Source organism: Wolffia australiana, chromosome 18, assembly GCF_029677425.1.
Source record: "Wolffia australiana isolate 7733 chromosome 18, ASM2967742v1".
Lineage (NCBI taxonomy): Eukaryota > Viridiplantae > Streptophyta > Magnoliopsida > Alismatales > Araceae > Wolffia > Wolffia australiana.
The window spans coordinates 1,957,028-1,981,369 of record NC_135852.1 but is presented as its reverse complement, the minus strand read 5'-3'; the positions used below and the strand labels follow the sequence as shown (position 1 = coordinate 1,981,369).

The following is a 24,342-nucleotide window of genomic DNA, read 5'->3' as shown; positions in this document are numbered from 1 at the left end:
TTGTATAAGCTAAAATTGACAATGAAAAGGGTTTAAAATTGCATAAAATTTACCCCTATTTTTGGCTTATCAAGGGGTTCAAATGCACAAATTGATACTGTTTCCCACTTCCAGTGTTGTCATGCTTCTACTTATCCTATGTTGGTCTTTATCTGTTCGATCTAACACCACTATTCTCATAATTGGGACAAGTAGTTCGTAACAAAGTGCACAACAATTTTATTTTTTTCCCTAATTGTATTAATTTGTTGGGAAATGAAAGTGATGAAACATTTTTGGGAGTATGATTTTCATAGTATGAAACATATTTATAAATAACTGGATACCAATTCTGAGTTTTCATTCTTTCAATAGACATATAGATTATAATATAGTATATGGTTTTGTAGTTCAAGTTAACGATTGTGTTGATTAGAGTTGTTACCTTATTTATTCTTTTTTTCCCTTTTTAAGTAATGCAAATGAACCACATCTTATAAATGGCCCATACCTGTGTTTAGTCTCCCAAATGACTTTAAGTTAGTGGGCCCTATCAAACACTATAACTGGCTGGTATTAACTCCAGCATGGACGAAAAAAAAGAATGTCCCTTTTGTTTATTCAAACCTTAGTTGCCAAGTGCTCTATGTGGCTGAGAGAGAGAGGAGCATAAAAAAATGACAAAGAAGACATCTTGCCTTATCTAACAGATCAAAAAATTTGATTTGCATAGTTGAAATTACAGGAATTGAAATGAATTGAAACTAAAAATTGAAATCATCTTATCACCTTCTGTGGAAAAAAATCACTATCACCCATTTCCATGGATGATTTGTTTGAGCCTTTTACATCTCCAAACTTGAGACGTATCTACATGATCTTGAAAATGTTAAGAGCACCTCCTTGTTTCCTCACAATCACTCCAAATCTTATAGTATTTCCTCACGAACTATTTTCACTAAAAGGAGAATTAAGAAGGTGCCCAGGTCTAACTTGTATATGCATCTAAAAAGGGTTTCATAGGCCTCCTATCAAGAGATTTTTTTCAAAGTCCCTAAAGGGGTTATATTTCCCAATATCTAATACTCATTTACGTGTAGCTCTTTAACCCTCTTATTTGTCTAATCAATAACTCTAGTGGCCCAACAATATTTATTGGACAATCTCATCATACAGAAAGGATCAAATTCACCTGATTTTCTTGGATGAGTTGCCAGCCCATGGGCCGTCAAGCTACACCTCATGCAATAGAAGATATAAAGGAGTATGTCAACTCTCAAACATATAATAATCCTTCATCATTTTTTTGTACGTGTAATTATTTATTTCTAAGAGGTTCTTGAATGCCTTTGAATACTAGAGTCATTGAAAAAAACTTCTCCATATTTACAATACCCAAGGTAGGGATTAAATCACATTTTTTTCTTGGTTTAATCTCCTCCAGTACTGATGGAAGATGATCCTGTATTAACTGCCTTAATGGACTTAGTGAATATATGGTTAGAGAATTTTAAGGCACAGTCAAAACACAACTGTCCATTCAGAAGGTACCTTTGGTTTCTCAGGTATAAGGAACATTTACACAATAATGACAAATTTTTTTTCACAGAACAAGGGAATACATTTTTTTCACAGAATAAGATCAAATGAGCAACATGGACATCAGTGATGAATTTCTTTGACCATTATACTTCTTTGGAGACATAAGCTGTTGTAATATATTCAGCTTCTGTCATGAATTATTGTGGTACTCTAGTTGGAACCTTTCTGAGACACTAAAGAGTTCAATGTGAACCAAAATCAATTTGAACAAGACACTAAGGTGTTCAATCCAGGTTTGATTAAAATTTGAATTAGTCTAACCATGAATCTTTAGCACCCCTCAAGAATTCAGAAATGAATCATTCATATTTCTCAATTAATTAAGGATATGTCTGATGAGTATCTTGTGTTCCTCGCTTGTTTCAGCATGAAATCTGCTCATAACACAGAACTTTCGCACGGGCCTTATGCAAAGCATTACGTATATGTTAAATCACATTACCAAGGTTTAAAGGATTTTCTAAATTCCATACCCTATCAGTTTGAGACCTCTCTTTGAGTTCTCCTTCCCCAAAATTTAACCATGGTATCAATGTACATGAATTGAAAAAATTGAGTAACATACAAATCAATTATAACTATTATTCATATTACATAAATAACTTCACATGGTGAGCCACCCTAAAAGTTTGATAAAGTGATTTAAATCCTTAAACAAATCAAGATAAATCTTACAATATATATAATTACTAGTAAAACTATTTTCTGTTTGAATTTTTAGGTTATATGATTTCAGATAACCAAATTGACCAAGTGAGTTACGTTTCACCTAAAATTATGCCTTCATTCTGAAGAAATGGTGGAATAAAAGGCACAATGATTTCTCTTAAAATTTAGGAAAATAAAAGAAATCCATAATCAAATTAAAATTTATTTTATAAATGAACTTATTATCATAAATAGAATCAGATTCTAAATTAACTAAAAGTAAAAAAAACAAATATACCCAAAAAAATGTATAAAAAGCTATTACAAAAAATACTAGATTTTTAATAGCCACAGACTTACTGATTAAAATGTTCTCACTTTATTACTCATGACTGTGATGTCACACAATTACTAACTATTAAGATCTCCAAAATTTTACTATGTATTTCAGATCAGAGAAACTTAGAGTGGAAGCAGAGGATGAGGTTTTTCAGATGGCATAAAAAAACATAAATCACTTATCTCTTACTCCCTAGGACAAATACCCTTTATAGTGTACATAAAGGGTTGGGATCTTAAGATCCGAATCAAGGATATTACAATGGTAAAAAAAACTAAGTGTTGCAATTCCAGTATAAAAATAAATAAAAAATAATATAGTTTATATGGTAATGAAGAGCTGTGTTCTAACAATAATATTTGATTGCATCATCAACAACATGGTATCATTCCTCCTCTCTAGATTCATGTGGGTATGAATCTGTGTAGTGTATAGGAGGGGTTAGCTGAGTCAAGTACCATTACTCTTTATAAATTCTGAAAACTTTATATTATAGTATTATATTATCTGATCAAAGTGATTGAATATTCTCTCTAGATTGTTTCTCTTCTTGATACCTAAACTCCATGAATTTGTCATAATTTTAAGACATAATCCATTAATTATACCCATATGAATCTAGAGAAATCATTAGTGGAAGTATCAAAATAGTAGCCTCAATCTATTTTTTGGACATAGATTGGAATGCATAAATGGAAATAAAACATCTCCAATATTCCCTCCTCATGCTCTCTACTATTTGAGATTGGACATTTTGGATCGTTTACCCAAAATGAAAGCTTTCTAACTTGAATATGCATCAATATCAGATTCACCCATGAATGTCAATGAAATTTTAGTAATCTTCCATTGGCAACATGTCCAAGTTTACGATTTCATGGGTTGGCCATGTTAACTGATTTTCTATTCTTCGTAATAGAAACATCTTCTTGAAGATTAGAAGAAGTGACATCCATCAGATATAAGCCATAGAGAAAATGTGTTGAAGCAAAGAATTTATTTAAAAAATAAATAGAAAAACTCTTTGTTCATTATCGGCAAACACTGTATGATCTCATTCTACTAAGAAATATAATTTTTTGAACAATTGGTAGTGAAAAATCTAATAAGGGGGTTGAATTAGTGATCTTAGAACTTCAGTTGTTTTCTAACTTTTCTAGATTCAACTTTTTTATTCATTGGTTAACACTCATCACTCTTCACAATATGAGGCATGTTTTTAATCTTGTTCGTGACCCAACATATTGTTCCCGTGATCAAGACAAATTGGCGTAAAGGATATTGGACGATATTTACCCACAAACTCGAAATTCTCAAGGACTATATATTTGATATGTACTCTCCTTGAACTGTTGTTACTAAACTATCTGATGTTTCTTTAGAAACTAGATGTCTTGAAAACTTCCAGTTCAGTCTTATCCACTAGTACCTTTAACTACATCTTCCTCCCACAGGATAATAAAGACATTGAAGATTTTACGTATCTAATCATGCTTTGATACTTCCTGAGATATGCCTTCCCAATATCACAGCCTCAACCTCCAAAGTTAATGAAATAGTCCTAATCAAGTTTAGATAAATACATATTTTGAGGTATGTTTTACATTTCTTATCGGAAAAATATCAGAGCAAGTTTTCAGGTGTGTCTTCCAATAGAAATTTCCAAAAGGAATTATATTATTCCCTGTGAATAGTTTCATAAAATTTACTGTTCTCTATAAAATAATCTTATATAAATAGAGAGACAACCAATAATTTAATGATGTGATCCTTTTATAGTAGAGAAAATTCAGAAAAAAACTTTCAATTGCAATGCAGCAGAAAATTTGTTAAACGAATTCAGAATTTGTTTTCAGAAACATTCCAGAAATAAAATTTTGACTTTGATGCCATGGAAAAATTAGCAAAATTTAGTTCCTAGTTTTTTAATTTAATTACATATCTTCTATCTCTAAATCTCAGATTTATTCTTTCTAAATTTCACTCAATCATCCACTGATTTAAAATTTCTGAATTAGAGGTCTAGATTTGTAAATTCTGATTCTTAAAATTCTGCATCTGAAATTTTAAAGCGGGATATACGTTTGAAATCTAATAAAATATAAATCTGATTCTGTTGTGCGAATATATGACTATAAATAAACATCTTTCATTATCTTGATGACTCCTGAGAAAGAAGTTTCCAGGTTTTACAGAGATCCTTGTTCAGAAGAAGAACTGTGAGATATTTCACGTAATATTGCATTCATCCATAGTATAGAACCATATAGGTTCTTCATATATAATCTTTCATTAGGGTCATACATAAATATTTACAGTCATTGTTTATATTTTATAAAATAAATGGCAGATAATCTAGAAGACAAAGACAACAATGAGAGAAAAAATTTCATTCACACAGAGTCAAAGTCAGATATAGAGAATCAAAGTCAACTTCATATAGTTAAAGTCAACTTTAGAAAGATTAAGTTAACTATACATTGAGGATTTACTTGATATTTTTTATTGCTTTCTATTTTCTTTCAGTGTCATTTAAGTTTGTGTTTATTGTTTTTTCTGTTATTTCATAGTGCATGTGTTTGAATTTAGGGATATTTCACTCCAAGTTGGTGTTAGGCCCCTAACTAGGTAGCATTCCCTGCCCAGAGGTTTGCGTGCTTGTTGGGAGGGCGTGTCCGTGTAATTCGGCTCACGACATTAAAGGACTGAGTCATTGTGGGTACCGATACCCAATACCTGATCTTTCAGGCCATTGCCACCGTCGGTGGTGATTCACGACAGACTGTGCACGTGCTCGTCCGCGCCCAAGGCGGGACGGATCAGGTACGGTCTGTGTGTGCTGGGCGCGTGGGCTGAATGGTGTGTGCGCGCGCGCGCCAAGCGCCACGCATCAATGCCAAGCGCCACGTGCAGGCGCCAACGCTACGCGCCAGCGCCGAGCGCTGTGCGCGGGGGGGGGGGGAGCGCTGTGCGCGGGTGCGTGATGCGCAGGTCGGGCGGCGTGCCGCAGTTGCAGCGTGCGGAGTTGTGCGGGATGCCGCGCAGCGGCCGTGCGGGCAGCGCGTGCATTGCGTGTGCGGGGCGCGGGGCCAGGAGACATCCCGCCAGGAGACTAAGGCATGTGGCACACCGAGAGCGCCGAGACGGCACAGTGGGCGTGTAGCGCTCCCGCTGGTAGTGCTGGGCGCGCAGCGCCCAGCTCGGGGTTGTCGAATGCGACGGTGTCACGCGGGCTGCGCGTGAGAGTGTAGACACGGGTGCTGGTGGCATGTGTGATCGTCAAGGCAGGGGTGGCGTGTGTGATCGCCACGCCCACTGGCGCGAGGCGCCCGGCCCAACACACTCGAGTAGCGGTGGAGCGGGCGCGCGCGCGTGGAGCGACGGCCTTGAGGCGGTGTGGCGACACTACCTTGGCGCAAAGCGCCTCGTCTCGTTCGTTGTATCACCCCTCGTCTTCCCCCATGTAATGATACCAACGAGGATGTACTCTTTTATGATATTAATGCAATTACCCTATTCCCTGACGGGACTGCGTCCCCACCATCTCTTCTAACCCCTTCTATGCGATCTTAAGCATCTACAAAGCTTCCGCTGCAAGAGATCAATGCTACTCAGTGTTTTGCCCTGAACATTGAAGCCGACACACGCCAAATTAGAGCAAGAGACCTAGCTCGGGATTTGACCGTGTGACAATTGGCCATAGACAAGCCTTGCTTACTGGTAAGAATAGGGTGGACTCTTAGTGAGTCTATGTTGTAATAGGGGTGAGTCTATAAGGCTTGACCAAATAGTCAATCTGTGGTGAATTTAATCTAAATTATTCAGGATCACACTTCTATGGGCGAGTATTGAGGCAATCACATCTATTTGAAGCTTGCGGACTTCTGGGAGGCAAGTTGGCTCGAAGGAAGTAGGGAACGGTGAGCAGAGCTTTTGGAATCAGTTCTTCAGAGACATGATGAGTGGATACGTATGTAAGGACACCCACGAAGAGAGATCGCTAACAACGAGCGTGAGTGGGATCAGGTCACAAGTTCATGTTGAACTGTGAATTGATCAAGCCGTCTAAATAGTAATGGCTACTGGGGATTAAACAAGTTGAGGAGCGACTCTCAGGGACCTTCTTCCCCTGAGAATTGGGAAATGAAGTTTGGATACCCTGTCCTCTATAAAAAATTATGGTGCACAATTGTTGCGAGGAATTGAGTGAATAAACAACAAATACTTAAAAACAAAATACATAACATAAAGAGAAGGAAAAAATAACTCATTCAATCCCCTCCTAGTTATTTCACCATACAGTAGGTGTTTACAACTTGATATCAAAAGTGTAATTCAAGTACTACTGAATGAAACATACAAATCAAGTCAAACCAGTTGCTTGAATATGGATGTCTATAATATCCTTTCATTAGAATGTTGCAGGAACAATCATGCTAATTAAATTATGAAGAAAACATGATAGTGTTCTTTATTTTTTGCAAAGAAGAATGAGAGAGAAACTGTAACATCTCATGTAAATCATAAAAATATTTTCATGATATGCATGTCCTTCTTTTGTACCAACCAGATAAAAGGGGAAATTTCTAAAAAATATATGAAATATTTAATATCTTTTGGCCATTCAAATTAAAAAGGCCAAAAGATTCTCGCCTAGTCAATAACCATTCAAAAAATTTGAATGGTTTAATAACCCAAAAAATGTTTTATTTGCCTTACTTAAACATGTCTTCATACTTCACTATATATTCTTTTTCCTCAAAATAAACCCATCAACCTATGTCCTTCTTTAAATAGAATACTGTATATAATATACCAAAATTAGAATCGAAAATACTATCACTTATAGCTAAGTAAAAGTTCTCAAATAAATTTATTATGATATGGACAAAGTAAACATCTTCTAAATATAAGAAATATCAAGCAATAAGCTGACGTTCAATTTTACCATTACTTATAGCAGAAACTATTGTGTCATTTCCTAGCCTCTCCGCCTCACTCTTGGTGAGCCTTTTCTTATGTGAGATGGACCAGATTCATTACTAATAATGCCTTTTCCTGAATCAAGTCACTGAATGATAGGATTTTGTGGAGAATCAAAGGAGATTTTTATGTGCTCAGGCCCAGTCACCGCTTCCTACTATTAATTCTAAAAGAAGGTAATTCAAATTTAAAACGAGAAAAGGGGATACAATTATAAAGGAAGCTAAATAATTACTAGTAAGGGGAATTAAGCAATTTAGCCCTATTTACTACTTTTTTGTTTCTTTCCCCTCATTCTGGATGTGATCTAGTGGAGGCTGGTCATTAGAGAAAAGAGAGTCCAGGATCTAGATTCTTCAATTTGATTAATGTGATTTTTTTGAAGTTTGAAGTTAACCGCTTCTCTTGTTTGTGCTGAGGAAAGCCTGATCTTAACAGAACAGAAGGATACAGCCTTGAGAGGATGCAGTGGAAACTCAGAAGACAATCATTGAGGTTTTAAGCACTTAGATCCACATTTTCTTTTTCATTTCCATCCATTTCCCCTTTATGATGTCATCTCCTTCGCCGTTTTATTACGTGCTCGTTAACTCTTTATTTTGACATAGTTGTATCTTCAGAACCATCTCTTTATCTCTTTAAACCTTAATTCATATCTCTAGTTTACTTATCAAAATTTTGATCTAATTACTCGACCATTTGTAGCTCCAAATTGTGTTCCAATCATTTCGTTCAACGTTTATTAAATTTATCCCTCTATTTGTTCATTTCCTCTATTTTCTTTCTCTACAATAATATTTATCAATATCCAACCCTTCATCCACGTGGGTAACAGAAACGCCATCGTCACACCCTTTCATCTACTATTTTGTGCAAGGGTGAGAGACGTGAGCACTAGTCTAAGTGGGTGCTACTACCAAACCTAGTATTCTTTTTTCTTTATGAGACCATATGAATTATTTAAACCAGGCTGAACCAAGCTGAATTAACTGGACCTGGGAATCAAACCCAGATGCCAAAGATCACACACCAATTGTTCCATTTTTCTGTCATTTTTACCATTGTTGTTAACCTTTGGTGAGGTAATACATGGTATTTTGCATTCAAAATGTATTCAAAAATTGACATAAGTAACAATATTTATTTATCCTAATTATAACATGGAAAATTTTTAGAAAAATCTAATATATCCAATTTCTCAATTCTAGCTGTTTGTTATTTTAGATTAATTTTATAAAAATATATAAAATCAAAATATACATTCCGTATTTTTAATATTTATTAAAATTAAAAATATATATAAATAAATAACTTTATTAAATTTTCCTTCATTCATGAAAAACAAATTTCTTTAAAATTTTACAAAATAAAATAAATCCATTCATATTTTTAAAATCTAGTTTCACATATTAACTCATTCTTTCATTTCCCAAGCATAGGGGAAAAACCCTGAAAAAAATTCCTCCTTGTGCATCGACCACTTCATGTATATTCATTATATAATAACTAAGTGAAAATGATTCAAAAATATTATTCGCTTGGTCTGAATTGAAATTATGTCATAAATTTTTGGAATTTTGAAGTATTTATCACATATATACCTCACACATCTCATGTTTGTTTTGAGCTGTCTCATTGAGGTACTTCTATACTTCCTCTTTTAATGCTACTTTATTCCAAAGTCCAACATGTGTCATTCTCGTGTTATTTTTTTTCTAGAGTTCATTTCAGATGCTTCCTAAGCAGGAGGAGGAGATGGAGGTGGATGAGGTGAATTGAAGTAGAAGGAGAATCAGAAAACAGATAAGAAGATGAAGGCATAGGATAAGGGAAAGTAGAAGAATAATTCATTTATTTTTGCTTGCCCATGTGCTGCTGGCCCCCTGACCTGCCTATCATCCACTGCTCAATGCCCATCATTCACCGTGCGCTGCCAATCATTCAATGCTTTGGTGAAAAGTCATAGGTGGCTTGCTGCCTTCATCCATTACTGGTTGACACTCAAAGCCTCACTCTTTCATGATATCATGGGATACTAGGGCGTGCAAATATGATATTCTGTGGTTGTGATAAATTCATTAATATACTTAATTTGGTTCCTAACTAATACTATTTGGTATAAATTTATTTAGTTTAGATATTCATTAACTTAATTATGAATTTATCTATTTCTTATAGGTAGAAGGATTTTTTAAAAATAAATTAAACATTTTATGGTGCTGATCACAAAACCCACATGTCAGACTGATATCTGATATTTTTATCCAGCCCTTGAGATCAAGACAGATGCCAACATTGGGGCAGATATCACTATCATATCCCAGCGCTGTAGCAACATATATCTGATATCATCATCCTATAGTTTGATGTTCCTCAATGTGGATATTGAAAATCCCCCTTGCGATATCGGGTTTGGCCTCCATCCTGATTTTCACATCAAGTATCAACATCCAAAGTTGAAAAGAATAAATGAGAGGATACATTTAAGGCTCATGAGATGATCACTAAGGTTTTAAGAACTAATATCCACATTTTGTTTCATTTCCAAATCCATTCGCCTTCATTCTATCATTTTCTCACTATATCAGTATGTTTTCCTTTGTTTTTGCTTTAGAAAACTCATTCTAATATTTTCTCGCTAAACCTTCATGCCTGTCCCTAACTTATAATGCTTAAATTTTATGAGAGAATTAACATTTTTTTACTTACAACCTCTATCTATACTGTATTTGTCATCATTTATGCGCCTTATCTTTATATCTCTTCATTTGCCCTTACTCCCTCTAAAAAATGTCCCTTTCTCTCCCTATATTCACTTCTCTATTTATATTTTATCTATTAAAAAAAAACAAACTAAACCATATGTTGTCCCTCCAAAAGTAAGGACATATACTAGTGGCACACATTTTTACTCACCTGTGTGTGCTTTGGATAGCAACATGTTTCCAGGTGTACGGAACCTCTTAGACTTAACAAACAAATTTTAAAGTACAAAAATTCCTCTATAGGGCCAGAGGCGCCAGTCAACCTTAACAGTAAAGTCATAAAACATAATTTAGGGTTAAAATATTTTACTGTATGGTTATTATTTATGTAATAGTAGTTATCAAATTTTATTTAGTACAATGTACAGGTCAAACCCGTAAGGGCTATGTTTGGAACTTTTTTCACATATATTCATCACATTATACATAACTTTTTTCACACATAAGTCTTCAAATATTTAAAAGTCATTTTATAATTTTAATTTTGACAATTTCAGATGTATTTATTTCACTAAAATAACAAACTGAAACATCAAAATGAATATTTGTTTCACTTTTCATATATTAACATAATTTAATATATTTAAGGAATTTTTATGGTAGAAAATAATTTGTAAATGATAAAAATACATTTCCTTGAACATGGGTGGTGTAAGGTGTCAGAGGCGAGCAGTGGGTATGAGTAATTGAGCAGCGGGCCCACAAAACCAATCAACAGCAATTCGATCAGCCGACCAGTTCGATCATGACCAATCTGGTTGACTCAATATCTATTTGGTCGAACCAATAAGATTGCCAATTTGGATGATGATGACCAATTAGTTCAGCTAGCAATCAGATTAACCACTATCTGACGGCATTGTGGGCCAGCTGTGTGTTGGTGTGTTGCAATGTGTGATGTAGTAAATTCGCTGGGACTTGAGCTATACATCAAATATTCTGAAGCAGTTATCACTTTGGAAATCTTGATGCCTATGTTATTATCATGATTGATTGGCACGAGAAAATGTAAAGAAAATTAAAATGAAGAAATATAGCAGATCAAACAAACCTCATTGTCATTTCCCTATGGTGGAGTGGTGCTTTTTTTCCTAAGAATCTTGATCAAACTTAAAACCTATGTCCCCAACAATCTTGTACAACAATACACGATCAAAAATTTCTCCCCAAAAAAAGTTATGAGAAGAAATATAAGATATGGTAGAAACAGAAAAATAAATTGCTTAAATAAAATTTCCCCTTCTCTCCTAGCCCTTGGTTTAATTACAAGATGTTGGAAGGCTAAGATGACTTTATTTCCAGTCTAGATTCAGCTGCCTTATTGCCTACATTTTCAAATGAAAATTTGAAATTTGAACATTGGGTTACTTCTAGAATTATTGCCTTTAGTTTACCTAGCTTCCTACAAGGCCTTAAATGGGCTCCATAAGTGAACTTCGTGTGTATGAGGCATCTTTTATTGGTCAGGGCCATTGCTGGGTTCTTCTTTTGATTCAGGATGTGATTTATGATTCTCATTTTCCCACATTTGCATTGATGAAGCACCATTTAATTTATGTAACTCTTGAATTTTCATGAAAACTTCAAGAATACATCAGAAAAACATCTTGAATCCTTAGGACTAAATCATTACCGTAAAATAGAAATATGGAAAACTAGTTGACATATTCTCATTTTCACCTTTATTCCTGAATAATTTTAAGTCCGAACCCCTAAATATAAGTCAAAAAAATCGAATGCAAAAGCACATTTTTATTGATTTCATTTGATTTGAAAGTAATTCTAGAAAACTCTTTAAAATCAATGAAATCCCAAAAATGCAAAATAAAATATTTTTTCTTCTAAATTCAATTTCTATCATTTTCTTAACATTGAAAAACTCAAACTAGTTTTTTTCTTCCTAGTGGATTGACCCCTGATGAATCAGATTTTTTTTCCTTACAACCACAAAGCAAGGGTCAAATCCACAATGAAGCAAGTATTGAACAAGTGAATAATAAGTTTAGATTAAATATATTATATATAAGTATTATTATTTAATATAATTGAGAATAATTAAAAAATAGTTAGTTTTTTTTCTAATTTATCTAAATATTTAATGACTGTGGATCATGGCAGAGATGGTTTTGGATAAATGCTGGCATGCAGCAAAAATGGACAAGGGATGAGGATTTCACCATTGGCAGTGCAAGTGAATATTAAGTTGGAGGTGGAATTTGTGACGATGAAAGCCAAGGCTATTGGCGACTCAAGCCTTAGAAAAAAGGATAAAGAGGGGACTCAAAAAGATATGAAGATTTCATAAACCCCATTGTCATATGCCTAACAATCTGAGTGATTTTTTAATCTTCATGCGTCTTGATCTCAACCTCATTCCTTCAACTTTTCACTTCGGGTATGCAAGAATGGACCAAAAAAATATTCTGAATGAGCCAATCACTCCAATAATAAAAATTGGAAACACAATCCAACGATGCCTTTTTTACGAGGATGTGGAATCTATTTTTAATCCACGATGGTGTACCACTAGAGGAGGTAAAGATGGAACTACCCTCAAAGGTTTCACACAAAACTTATGGATGGTTAGATAGCAACATTTTAATTTGGAGCAATCTAAGCCATTCGATTTTCTGTCTTCCAATTGGTCTGGAAAATTACCATCATGACCTCAGACTTTTAGGAATACCTAAAAACTGAAAATATTCATTAACACAATAGAATAAATTTAAAATTTATATTTCTAACTTACAAAATTATTTTTTTATGCCTTCATAGGCAAAAAATTATATAAAAAATTACCAAAAATCCAGAAAGGTCAGAATATCATTCTAAAAATATAATCACAACCTCCTTCTATAGTTATAATAAATCATTTAAGCTAGTAATGAGTTAGATGTATGAAAATTTAGATGAAAATATAAACATAAAATACATGAAATTACTACTAAAAATATAATTTTATTTGTGATTATCAGCCTCTTACCCTTTATTTATTACATAGAAACTAAATGTAAAATGATCAAGAGGATCATGGATAATTCAGAATCAATACAACATCTAAAAGCACCCCAAAATTAATTATTGCTTCAAAATTTAAATTATCATTAGGAATGACAGTTTTCATTTATTTTATTTCATCTTTTTGCATCAGGGATGATAAGTGTTTTAGGTTGGGGTGAGGAAATGGCATTCTATGGCTCCAATTTTTTAGCCTTGCAGCATGGCAAGTTGAGGGTAAGTAGAGTCATTAAAAACATTATTTCTTCAAAATTACTTATCAAAAATCATCTTTCATGAGGTTATTTGTCTCCACCTTGGAGAGCCCATTCCCAGCCACATAATAGAAGCAAGAGAGTTGAATTTAAGCTCTTCTAGTGGATCAGTGTATCTATTGACTCTATGGTACATGGTATCGACTCATACTGTGCATATCAAAAATCATCTTTCATGAGGTTATTTGTCTCCACCTTGGAGAGCCCATTCCCAGCCACATAATAGAAGCAAGAGAGTTGAATTTAAGCTCTTTTAGTGGATTAGTGTATCTATTGACTCTATGGTACATGGTATCGATTCATACTGTGCACTCTTCAGTGACTAGGACATCTTTTTGTATGAGGAAGAGACAAACATAAGAGGATTGAAGTACTAATTTCCTAGGTTGAGTGCTGAGTAGATAACCCATCATACTATCTTGCACTAGCTAATCCTAACTAGTTTTAGACTTTTATGTTTTGGAAGTGTGAACTTTAATTGGTTTAAGGATCTTTAATCATTGTATTTATCATCCTCTGCTCAGGTAGAACACGCCAATATTATCCACAAATTCTAAAACATATTATATATCTGAAATCTGGTGTATTCTACTCATTAGTATATTGTTTTGAGTAAGCTATATGTTATCTTTTAACAAGGAAATCCCTTATTTTAAACCATCCACCATTTTATTCATTTTTTACCCATTGTTAGAGAGGAGCCTCATCAACCCTGTTACTCTGTAATATAATTGATATTCAGTGCTTGAAAAAGAGGATAATAATTCCCATATTTGACTTTCAGGTAGGAGGAAGGTTACTAGGGAACACCATATGCTATGTTGTCACATTTGAGAATTTGATACGGACAGGATGAGATTTAGAGCATCTCCTAGGTTATAGTATTATACCTTGCAAGAAGTAGTTTTCCCTCATGACCACCAGCACTTTCTAAAACCACGAGGGAGTTAATCAATTGTGTGCTCTAGTAATGCATGGATATATTCCTGCTTAAAGGTGTAATTCATAATCTTAACACTTCATACACATGATTTTAGGTTTAAAAGTTGAATGGAAAATACAATGAAAATTCAAGGCCATCGCTAAAAGGACCAGAAATATAATATTTCCTTTAGTGGACTAGAAATAAAAATAAACATCACTAAATTTTATGGTGATAATCTAATAATAATAAATTAGATACTACGTTAATACCATAGTTTTTTTATGTTTACTATCATTCAAATGATTTCATAAAGTGATATTTTGTTTTTTGGATTTTGGTATTTTATAGATTTTTAGACTTTATATTATTAAAGAAAATAGTTTTTAAAGTAATAATATCTTTTTTATAAATTTCTGACATTCAATTTCTAGAGATATTATTTTTCTAAGTAAGAAAACATTTTTGTACCACCACGTGTCGCCATTTGATTTAATGGAATGGTGACCGATCACAGTTTTCTGCAATGCTTAGTCCAGCTAATCATGGGAAAAAATGTCATTATGTCATCACAAATTGAAAAGTCATAATGGCCAATTGTTGAAAAAGTTATAACTTTTAATGCGTAGGGTGACATGAATCTATAGAGAAGAAAGCTGGACGAAAATCACAGTAAGCGTAATTGTGACGAATGAGATGGATAGACAAGTGGCAGCCTTAACAATCTTGATTTACCTTTACTAAATTCTCCAAAAGTCATCATCGATTATGATAGTCATCCTCATCACTGACATTTATATTCATCATTAATAATGATGCCACTAACTTCCTTCTTGATGCTAGTTATTGTTCTTGTTAATGATATTTATCATCCTTGTCGATGCTAGTTAACATCCTTCATAAATATTATAGCAACATTGCCAGCCATGATCATAAATGATATACAACCAGGTGGCGTTGTCATAGGAAAAAACATTGTCGATAACTAGTGTGGGTCCTCGTCAACAATAGTTGTCTTCTTCTTCTTCGACAACATACACTATCATCATCCTTGACAATAATTCATCTGTGATGATTGGTGTCATTGTCATCAATGACAGTCATTGGTTCCATCGACATCACTGTTGTACTGAGAATCGTTACTGTCAACATGAACAAAAATTCATCATCAATGATAATTATCCTCATCATCAAAAGTCTTCATCATAGTCAATGATGAAATGATAGTCTATGTCCTTCACTTCATCAAAGACAGTCATCCTCATGACTGACACTCCTTGGGCCAGTCAATGATGCTTTTATTGAAATAATGGTCGCTGATAGAAATTCTATCTAAGATAGTACTCTACCTCATTACTGACTATTGTCGTTAATGACAATTGATATTCTTAGTCGTCATCAATGACATATGAGATCCTCATCTATCTCCTCAAAAGTTATCATCCTTGTCAACGACAGTCATCGTCTTCTTTGACAACATTTTTTGGGAATATTATCCTTGTCGTTGTCACTATGTTTGTCATTGTGATAAAAAAAACTCATCCTCCTTGATAAACTTCATCGCCGCTATTGTCATATTATCAGTCATAATTATTGTCATTAACAAAAAATTATCATCCACGAAAATTGTCATCCTCGTCAATGGCATCATCACCCTCCTCCATGACAATCATTGATAACAGTGATCATCGACTGCTGCTACAGTCATCATCCTCTTTAACTGTTATATTCTTCATCAGCAGCAGTTGTCATCCTAGTCAACTACAGTTGACTTCTTCATCAACGACATTAATCATTCTTGTCACTAACAGTTCTTTTGGTCAATGACAGTCATAGCCCTTGTCAACAACAATTGTCTTCTTCAATATTAAAATTTCTCACCCTCTTTACAATAGCTATTGTCATCAACGATAGTCAAAATAATCATCAACGTTAGTAGTCTTCAACATCACATATGCATTTGCAGGGGACATTAGTTGTTGGCGATGGGATGTATATATTTTAAAATTATTTGCCCGACTGATTTATCTTTTTCCCCCACTTTTCCATCTCTTTACAGTCATCCACTGTCATTCGTATGTCATTTCTGGTCATCCACCGCCCATCACCTCGGATGGATGACTGATGATTAATGAATGAAACGTTTAGGTCTAGTGGCAGATTTGGATGAAACTGAAGAAGATTCGTCATCGGTCCAACAACCCTAAGTAGACGGTTGACTGACTTTTCCATCACTTTCCAGTCATCCACTGTCATTCGTATGTTATTTCCGTCATCGGCCATCCACCGCCCATCGCCTCAGACGGATGACTGATGACTAATGAATGAAACGTTTCAGTCCAGTGACAGATTTGGATGAAACTGAAGAAGATTCTAAGTAGGGAGCCCACCAAGTATGGCTTTGCTTAAAAAAATTTAACGTGCACAGCAGCTAATGGACCCACAAACAGAGACGTTCATTTTCTTCTCGGTGAATGCTTTGGTTTGATTGGCTGCGCACTCAATTCCGTGTCCATCGCTACGTACCCAGTTGGATGGGGGGGGAGGGCTGAGCTATCTCGAAGTTGCCTGCCACGCGGGTAGAGAAGAGTAAGAAGGGAATGACGTCATAATAGACACGTGGCCTTGTCCCATTGGTTGTGGCAGGTCCTTGGGAATGGTGGACGACGATAAGAGCAGTTGCAGAGGGGTGAAGGGCGTATTGGCGTTCCGGCAGAGGCGGAGAGTAGAAAGTCGTCGCAGAGGTAAGGCTCTCTCTCCTTCTCTCTCTACCCCTCTCTATCCCTCTCTCTTTCTCTCTCTATCTATCTCTGCCTATCCCTCTCTTTCTCTCTCCATCCCTCTCTGTCTATCCTTCGCTTTCTCTCTCTCTCTATCTCTGTCTATCCCTCTCTTTCTCTCTCCATCCCTCTGTCTATCCTTCGCTTTCTCTCTCTCTCTCTCTCTCTCTCTCTATCCTTCTCTCTGTATCTTTCTCTATCTCTCTCTCTATCCTTCTCTCTGTATCTTTCTCTATATCTCTCTCTCTCTATCCTTCTCTCTGTATCTTTCTCTATCTCTCTCTATCCTTCTCTCTGTATCTTTCTCTATCTCTCTCTTTATCCTTCTCTCTGTATCTTTCTCTATATCTCTCTCTTTCCTTCTCTCTGTATCTTGTCTCTATCTCTATCTCTACCCTTCTCTCTCTATCTCTGTCTCTATCATTCTCTCTCTATCTCTATCTCTATCTCTATCATTCTCTCTCTTTCTCTATCTCTATCCTTCTCTCTATCTTTCTCTATCTCCATCTCTATCCTTCTCTCTCTATCTTTCTCTATCTCCATCTCTATCCTTTTCTCTCTATCTTTCTCTATCTCCATCTCTATCCTTCTCTCTCTATCTTTCTCTTTCTCTATCTCTATCATTCTCTCTATCTTTCTCTATCTCTATCTCTGTCCTTCTCTCTCTATCTCTATCTCTATCTCTATCCTTCTCTCTCTATCTATCTCTATCTTTACCTCTATCATTCTCTCTATCTTTTTCTATCTCTATCTCTGTCCTTCTCTCTATATCTTTCTCTAACTCTATCTCTATCCTTCTCTCTCTATCTTTCTCTTACTCAATGTCTATCATTCTCTCTATCTTTCTCTATCTCTATCTCTGTCCTTCTCTCTCTATCTCTATCTCTATCCTTCTCTCTCTATATCTCTCTCTATCTCTATCCTTCTCTCTCTATCTTTCTCTATCTCTATCTCTATCCTTCTCTCTCTATATCTCTCTCTATCTCTATCCTTCTCTCTCTATCTTTCTCTATCTCTATCTCTATCCTTCTCTTTCTATCTTTCTCTATCTCTATCCTTCTCTCTCTATCTTTCTCTATCTCTATCCTTCTTTCTCTATCCCCTTTCTCTTCTAATGAATATTTGTCACGCCTCCATGATTCGAAAATTGATGATAAACTATTTGTCTTTGTTGAGTTGATATTTTTCTTGTCTCGAAATTTCACGAATCAGATGATCGTTGATTGAAAATTGTTGAATTTTTTGCGAGAAGCCTTCTCTTTGAAATTTGACCATGAAAGAAAGACATTATGATGAAGCTCAGGAAAAATTTAGAAAGAAAATTCAAAGCTCATTATTCTGTTTATTATGCTAATCTTGGCTGAGGGAAGGTAATCTGGTTATTAGCGGAGAAACTAAGCCAGAAATTTTCCTTCTTTCACACAATAGTACTATTCATATAACTTTAGAATTTGTTTTTTAAATTTTAGATTTAGTAATCGCATGGTTATTGAGAAAATGATGTTAACACTGTTTGATCGTACAGAACCGTTGATTTTTTTTGTTATATTCCCAATTTTAACACTATTAGCTGTTGATCAGCGTAAAAAGTTGAATATCAGTTTTATCTTCTCCCACGATTACATCGTAAAACATGAAGGAGAAGGAGCACAAAAAACAGATTACAAGTTATATACAAGTTTTGAGGAAGTTTGATCTGTTGGACTTGTTCTTGGCCAGACATGATGTTTGATATTTATCATGATTTGAAGGTTTATGGTATTCTGCTATGCATCATGTTGGTGCATCAAAGAGGGTATTGTTATATATTTGTGGACTAAAGCTTATTCTTTAAAAAAGAATTCATTATTTGGATTTTCTTGTACAGTCTCACAGAAAGTAAGTAATTACTGCCCTCTGATCCTCCTAAACGGAGTATATTGATGCATCATGTTATATACAAGTTTTGTGGAAGTTCTAGGCCAGACATGATGTTTGATATTTATCATGATTTTTTTAAAGCTTATTCTTTAAAAAAGAATTCTTGATTTAGATTTTCTAGTACAGTTTTATTGAAAAGAAAAAGCAAGTAATTACTGCCCTCTGATCCTCTGAAACGGAGTATATTGATGCATCATGTGCTAAAAAAAAGAAGAACAAATAAGTAAAAAAAAAACTAAAAAAGAAATTAACTACATCCCTGCTTCAATCTTCGTCTTGTTCTTCTGTATCTGGCTAGCTCAAAATTCTGTATCTAAATCTCTTTATACATATATTTTGCGAGCACAAACAAGACTCCAGTTTCTTTCATGCTATCTATGCATTTGTATGTAAATCTCACCCTTTCTCTTTTCTGTTTATCAATGTCTTATTGTTCTTCTGTTTCTAGCCAGCTAAAACTCCAGTTTTTCATCTCTCTCGACCTCTCTTTATCTATGTATTGTTCTAATTTGCTAATCTTCATCTCTACGTCTACAGTTATCTCTGTCTGAATCTATCTTTCTCAATCTTTTTTCCGAAAGAGCTCAAAACTCAGGTTTTGTTTGTGACTTTCTCTACATTTGAAGCTACATATCTCTCCTCATCTCTGCCTCAATGGTTCTCTCTCTCTCTCTCCTTATCTATGTATTGTTATTCTCCTACATCAAATGAGCTCATAGCTACGTTTTTGTTTCTTGCTATATTTATGTTTGCATGGGTCTCTGTATCTATATATTGATCTCTATATTTCTCCTTTAATATCCTGCTTTCTTCTGTATCTGGCGAGCTCAAAACTCTGCGTTTGTTTCTCGCCCTCTCTATGTTTATGTCTATATCTCTCTGTCTCTGTTCTGTTGCCCTTCTGTACTTAGCAAGTTTAAAGCTTCACATCCATCTTTCTCTCTATCTCTGAATTGTCAGCTTTTGTTTCTCACTATCTCTATATTTGCATTCACCTCTGATCTCTCTCTCTCTTGCTATCTCTGTCTTGTTCTTCGTCAATTGACTGTCTCAACATGTACTTCCATCTCTCCCTCTGTGTTGTGTTTGTGTACCCATCAATCTCAAGTCTTGGCTTTTGTTCCTCTCTACCTCTTCACCTACATCCATCCATCTATCTATCTACCCATCATTGAGCTCAAGGCTCCATTTTGTTTCTATCTCTATGTCTACATCCATCTCTCTCTATCTTTGTCCTGTTCTGCCTTTATTGTTTCTTGTCATCTCTTCATATCCATCCATCTCTCTCTCCTTTGTCACTCTCTCTTGGAGATGAAACAATTTAATCTGTTTCTTGACAGAAGTAGATTTGCCATGGAAGGAGTTCTCTTGCCGGAGAGGAAGGTGTCGGCAGATGATGCGCGCTCTTCCCTGATTGCCATTTCCAACTGTGCTCCTGAAGCAGATGTCACCGTCTTCTCACCAATGCTCTCTGGGGAAGTCTATCCCGGCGGTAACGTCGCCGGAGACGAGAAGTACAGATCTCGGCTCATCTCCATCTCGGACTCCAGCTTGCCGGAGAAGTCCATCCCGCTGCCGCAGGTGAAGCGCAGCCCGTGATTTCATGCAGCAGAATCAGGCTGTAGCTGTAAGAACTTTTCTTGTATTGGATCTTTTTCTATCCCATGACATGATGCAGCAAACTTAGTTGTGTAAATATCTGTTGCTGTGTTAAATTTTGCTTTAGTCAAGTGAAGCTTGTATTTATCTCAGGGATTTGTAACTAGGAGTAAAATGATGTAAGAGTCAATTCAGAATTATGATCTGTGGAGTTAGGAGAGGATAATTAAATACTCAGGTTTATAAAGAGATTTAATTGAACAATTATTAAGATGTACAACTTAGCTCTGGCGAGGATAGTCGAAATTGCCTTGATATTTCCCATTTCTCCTTCATGTACCATCTGATGTTTGAGGCATACTCATCTACCCCTGAGGTATGATGGCCTATGCACTGTCTGTCTAAATTGGGATATTTATGTTGACTCCACAAATGCAAACTCTATCTAACAGTAAAAAAAAAAAATTGTAAAATCTTTCGAGGTGGTATCCAGGGCACAGTTGGATCAGAATATGAGCACGACCCTCAGCTTGGTCGTACACAGCACACTGTTTCTTGTCTATTATAAAAAGTTGAGAAGGGGAGAGTGATCTAATAGATCAATTTTTAGAGAGGAAATATACATTTCTAATGCATAAGTGCAGTAAAATGTGTATATATGTTCCAAGAACGTATCCAGATGGGTGGATAGGTAGAAAAAGGGATATGTCTTTAAAAAATTATGAGATGAAGGAATATCATGATTGAGAGAAGATGAAATATAAGCCAGAATGAAAACAATATATTAAGAGATAGTAACAAGAACTTATCTTGCATAAAACAAAAACAGAAACCCTAAAAAAATGGAAGATGAAACGATTCTAAACCTCTATCAACGAGAAAGATAAAAAATAATGCAGAAATAACAATTTGTGGTTTGCCATACTAATTTATGATAAACATCTCCTTAGAACTTACCAGACAAAGAAGAGGCGAGTAAAAATCCCACACATGCGAACTAATCCACACGTGGGAGAGTTTGAATAAGGGCGGGAAAGCGGAGTTGAAGAAGACCTATAAATTAAGAGTTGTTTTACTTCCAAGCGATGAAGAAACAGTAATTTCAAGATCACGGCAGGGGATCCTCCTCGCAGAAGCTGTCGACGTCCAATCCAGCCGCCAGCTACCACAATCGCACAGAAATAGAGTATATTCCTCTTACCTCCCCTTGTTGTTCTTCGTTTACATCTCCCTCCAGACATTTGCGATCCAGTATTCCTTTTCTCATTGGGAATACGGATTTCTCTCATATACGTTTTGAATCTAGTGGAAGATTGCATCACTAAATTGTTAGATCGACCCAGCGTCTTAACAATTATAATATCAAAACGAATATGTTTTCCCATTCAAATTATTGATTAAAGTTGGATCTCAACTTCCACCAATTCGTCTTCACAGGACAGCCGTCGACTGAAGCCCCATCTTATCCCTCTTTGGAGCATCAATTCATGTAAAATCATATTCAAAAGAAAATCATGCTCTGTCTTGACGTAGAGGTTTCACAAGGTCTGAATAATTTAGACTATATCATCTGGTGAGTCAAACAAGGGGGGTGGGGATGTTTTTAAATAGAAAAGATAAGACAGCTTAGACCAACCATGTTCGTGGGTGTTGTTCAATTTGTGGAATGATGTGCCTCAATAATTAGTCGGCACATAGCCCATGATTCACTGAAATCTGGGTTCACCCAACATAGGTTAGGTGAATCTATGCGGTTTCGGCATTTAGTCTAGATTTTCAATCCACTAGATCCCAGACATGCTTATGCAGCCTGCTAACTTGTAGACACACCTGCTAAAATGTAGCACCCCAGCTCAATGGCCCATTTCTGTGGGACCATATACAGAGCCTTTGACCACTACCACTGACTAATAGACCAAACTTGTGAGCCATGAAATCCTAAAATAAATAATAAAGCAATTAATAAAAAATATGTCTTAAATAAATCATTTCTTTTTTATATGAATTCTGGAAATTTGTATTATATTTTATAATCTATACTGAGTCATAATAGCTTAGGGAAAGTCTAGAATAATTTTGGGCTTCATTTACAGGCATAAGTTTTATTTAATTATTTAAAAATAATGTAAAATTAGAAATCACTGGGAAAGGTTCCAAGTTTATTAAACAAAAATGTAATGATAAAATCCGAGTACATAACTGAATCTAATTTCTCAAAAGAGAAAATATGGTTCGATTAATTCATCCGAGTACATAGGCCTCATCATTTTGATCTTAGACCAAACTCCATTGTTGTATGACACCAATGGAGCCATTCATAAGTGAAAGAGTCATGATCACAATCAGAAGTTAGGGGCATTCTGAGGCACTTTCATTTGATATGGGAGATTCTGCAAAAGAAGATGTCGACATATAGAGTTCCATTGAAATGGCTATATAGCAGGTCCATAAAAGATGCCACTTGCTTAAATTATTTCGACCATCACTATAAAGAACATGTTTTTTTATAAAAGAGTGATCGTCTTTTGTTCTCATAGAAGATGGATGAGATTACAAGTGGCCTACATGCTAATCACACACATCTACAATACTGATTCATATAATGCAGGTTTATTTCTTTAAATGATGTTCAAGGCTGCATGCAATGATAAGTAATTCATGATGAGATCATAAACAATAACTTTCCTTTAAACTTATATTCTAAACATTCATGTGCATAGGCTATTTGAGAAGGACATCAAATAGTCTAGATAGAATAGTACTATCTAGTCTCACACCCATGATGAGTATGACCGATTTTATAGTAATTAGCTTGGAGACAGAAAGTTGGTTATTTTTAGGAAAATATTTCATTAGATTGATAAAATCTCTAGATGGAGTTGTTCCTAACCATCAAGAAGTTTGATTCATGTCATAGTAGTGCAAATGGTCTTTAGACCTGAGACATCAGAGATATTTTGTGGATGCGCAGTTGTGTTTTGACTATAACCTATGAGTTCCTAATAATGTGATTCCAAACAATTGGATGAATGTATCAACAAGTCCACAAAGGTGATTGTGTGGTCAATATAAGATCATCTACACTCTGTATAATGCAATAAAATCATTAGTCACGGTGTTTTAAATATTGTAGAGCTCACTAATGGTTTTCTAATGTATCATTACTTGTTGAGATGAATTGTCTGGGTTTAGAAGTTAACCATACTCGAAGTTGTCCAAGGTGTGTCGTGTTGATGAGGCCTTATAATTTAAGGTACCTGTTGGTGGTAAGGCTCCATCAAAGACTAGATAAAGACCATTGTAACTTCTATAGAACAAGGTCAGCTTGAAACTTGATGGGATAGAAATTTAATCAATCCACAATTAATTAATGTATATGCTTTATATGATTAATCATCCACTTAGTCCTTAAAAGGTTGCCATGCTATTAGAGTTATTACCTAGACATTTTCATGAGCTTAAAGAAACACATGAAAAAGGTTTTTACACATCAAATGATATAACTGGAGCATAGGTATTTTTATGACGCATT

At 35.1% G+C, this 24,342-nt stretch overlaps 1 long non-coding RNA gene across 1 annotated transcript; it reads left to right on the top strand.

The window, feature by feature from the left end:
* The first annotated feature begins 17,058 nt into the window (after positions 1-17,058).
* LOC144714901 (uncharacterized) lies at positions 17,059-20,962 on the top strand. The gene is made up of 2 exons (XR_013584481.1): positions 17,059-17,255; positions 20,552-20,962. It is a non-coding gene; the product is annotated as an uncharacterized LOC144714901 (long non-coding RNA).
* The last annotated feature ends 3,380 nt before the right edge of the window (positions 20,963-24,342 follow it).